This window comes from Vulpes vulpes, chromosome 11 (genome assembly GCF_048418805.1).
Source record: "Vulpes vulpes isolate BD-2025 chromosome 11, VulVul3, whole genome shotgun sequence".
Taxonomy (NCBI): Eukaryota; Metazoa; Chordata; class Mammalia; order Carnivora; family Canidae; genus Vulpes; species Vulpes vulpes.
The window spans coordinates 74,174,477-74,178,081 of NC_132790.1; positions in this window are offsets into that span (position 1 = coordinate 74,174,477).

A 3,605-nucleotide genomic window follows, 5' to 3' on the forward strand; every position below is an offset into this window, starting at 1 on the left:
CTTATACACAATTCATTCTTTGCAGCTAATTAAGCTGGAGAAGCCTGGGAATTAAATTTGAAATAAGGTTAATAAAGTTCTTTGCCTAGAAAAAACAAAACAAAACAAAAAACAAAAAAAAACAAAAAACAGGACAATAGCCTTTGCAGTGTCATTGAATCAACCTAGCCAGGATCTTTGTTTTTATTTAATAATCACAAGGAACAACATAGCAAGTAGGTACAGGCCAGTGAGGCCCAGGAAGAGAGATATCCTTGCAGTGGACACTCCAAGGGCCATTAAAGGTGACTCTCCGAGAGGCAAAGGAAAGGGAGAGGCTCAGAGAAAGAAAGGTCAGTGGCGCTGGTGAAACCAATTGAATTCCTACCCATACATAGGATCAAGCTGCCACTGCTTGAGAGCTTCCAAGCATCTAGAATTTTGTATATCCAAAGTAGATTTTGAAAAGAAAGCAATTATAGCAGCTTGGAGTGCAAACCTTTATGAGAGGCTCATAGAAGCAATGAAAATGGATCATGAGTTGAGTGAAGATGGATCAAAGGTTTCTTGCATCTAAATGCAAAGGCTAATAAATGCAGTTGAAACATTAGAGATTGCAATTGGAGAATGATGATAAATCACAAGAAAATTGTAAAATATTCATAACAACAGCGTTGAGGTCAAATTTCAGAGGCAGCAAGAGTGTGCAGCTATTGTACCCCCAATAACTGCATCCTGATCAGACTATTCCTGTAATAAAGTATTGAACAGAGAGGGAGTCTCCTTTTGTTTTTAACAATTTTGTGAGTTAGGTTTTTCAGTCTTGTGGACTGTGTGATCCTCCTAATAACTTCCCTGACAGCATTCCAATGAATTATTTTTCTATTTGCCCACAATCAGCTCTTCTTGCTTGTAAATAAGAAAACTTGCCTTATGAAATGTGACAGAAAAAGCTAGGAAAAGGCTCTGTCTGGTGGACTCCTTGAACACCAGTCAAACCAAATGTAGTGTCCTGCAGTGGAAGAGATGGGATAGTGGGGATGCTCTTGGCACATCAGCAAAACTTCAGCATGTAGAAATTTCACAACAAACCCCTTGTGGTGGAAGCTTTCCTTTGTGGCATAATAATTCTTTGGAGATAAGAATGAGACCCACTAGATTGCTTCCATGACAAAATTCCTGCTTCCCCAAATTAAAAAGGATAATCTAATTCAGTGGTTTTTCAGTGGGGGCAGTTTTACTCCCAAGGGGACATTTAGCAATGTCTGGAGACATTTTTGATGTTACAGCTAAGGAAGGGAGTTGCTACTGGCATCTAGTGAGTATAGGCCAAGTATGTTGCAGAACATCCTACAACACACAGGGAAGTCCCCCATGATGGAGAATTATCCAGCCAAAACTATCTAGTCTGTGTATCACTCCTGAGAAATTCTGGTCTGAATAATGTGACTGAAACTCTCTTGCTTCTTAGGGAAGTTTTGTACTGGAAAGAAAATCTTGTATTGGAAAATGTTAAACTTCATATTTTGAGGTAGTATATAGAACTGCATTGTCCAGCATAGTAGAAACTAGCTATTGAGCATTTGAACTATGACTAGTCTGAATTGAGATTATGCATATGTGAAATACACACTGGGCTTCTTAGTATGCAAAAAATGTAGAGTATCTCATAATAATTTTAAAATATTGTATACATGCTGAAATTATAATTTTTGAAATATTGAGTAAAATGAAATAAGTTATCAAAGTTAATTACACCTGTTTCATTTTACTTTTTTTCATATGGATTACTAGAAAATTTAAGTTACATATATGTGGCTCATCTCATATTTCCATTGGACGTCTCTGGCCTGGAAAAGGAGAAGCTAGTGAATTAAAGATTTTTGGATAAAGGAAATTCTGCTCATATTGAAAAGAACAAAATCTAAAAGAAATAATCTTTCATTTATCCTTTAATTTTTCTACCCAGTAGACATTTTTTAAAAGTAGTCTCCATGCCGAGTGTAGATCCCAACATGGTGCTTCCACTGATAACCCTGAGATTAAGACCTGAGCTGAGATCAACCGTTGGATACTTAACCAACTGAACTATCCAGGTGCCCCCAATAAACATTTTTGAACACATGCTATGTACTAATCATTTGGCCTATTAAAGATCAGTATCTCTTCCTTTGTGAGGAACTCATAGTCTATTAAAGAAGTCAGAGAATTAAGAAAAGGGATTGCATAAAAATTTGTATATTACTGAGTATGTATAGAGAAAAGTGTGATTAGCTATTTAAATGAGTCAGGGAACATAAAGAGGTGGTGAAGTTTCATTAGGATCTGTCCTTTGACATGTTCAAGTGTTATCTGACTATTCGCTTTTCTGAGACTCACCACTTGGAATGTGATTTTTTCGTCTCTCTGCTAACACTCTGCCTAACTTAAATGACTAAACCTTCCTGGGAGCATTGTAGCCCAAAGAGATGCCTCATAATTTGGAACTTTTAAAGGTGTTAGTTTGTTGATCTCAATAGGAACTTCATAATATAGTTTTCCCCAGAGCTCTCCTGTCCTATCTCCTTTAAAGTACATGAAATACTGAAACAGAGGTACACAAATATGCTTATTTAATGCAAGAATGACCATTCTAAAGGTCTCATTCAATTAAGTCCTGCTTGTAACTCTTTCTTGGATTGTAGGCCAATGCAGTAACATACAGGCTCTGTATTAATTTCTTCATTAATGATCGAACTGCCCTCTGTTCACTCTAGGCCTTTGCACTTCATATTCCCTTTGCACCTTTCCACACTGCCCTTTGCATGATAATCTTTTAGCCTTTAAGTTTCTCTCTTTCTCTTTTTCTTTCTTTCTTTCTTTCTTTCTTTCTTTCTTTCTTTCTTTCTTTTTTCTTTCTTTCTTTTTCTTTCTTTCTTTCTTTCTTTCTTTCTTTCTTTCTTTCTTTCTTTCTTTCTTTCTTTCTTTCTAGATTTTATTTATTTATTTGAGACATACACACAGAGCACACACAAGTAGGGGGAGCAGCAGGCAGAGAGAGAGGGAGAAGCAGGCTCCCCACTGAGCAGAGAGCCTGACATGTGGCTTGATCCCAGGACCCTGGGATCATGACTCGAACCAAAAGCAGATGCCTAATTGACTGTGCCACCTTGTCTCTAGGTTTCAATTTCAATGCTACTTCCTCTGGTAAGCTGTCTCTGACAACTGCCACCCTACAAAATTATGTGGTCCTTCTCCTAGAACATTGTCTTCTGAGAGAGCCCTTCTCACAGTGTATTTTAATGCTGGTTCAGTGTCCCATCTTCTTTATTAGACTGTGAGCTCTAAATGGCTGTTTTTGGATCTCATTTGCTCACCTTCATGTCCTTAGCATTCAGCCCCAAGTGTGACACATAGTATGCCTTAGGTTAGGTTCCCCAAAGCAGATACTAGGGTGAGGACTTGTGTGCAGATTATTTTATTAGAAAGTGTTCCCAGAAGTAAGAGAGTGGGGAAAGCAAAACAGTGTGGGGCAGAAGCCCAGCAAGGGTGTAATTTCAGGTGATTTCCCACCTGATGAGAAGATGTGGTAAATTACCTCATCCTGATCTCAGTGAGAGCTCTGGAATCTTACAACTCCTATTTTT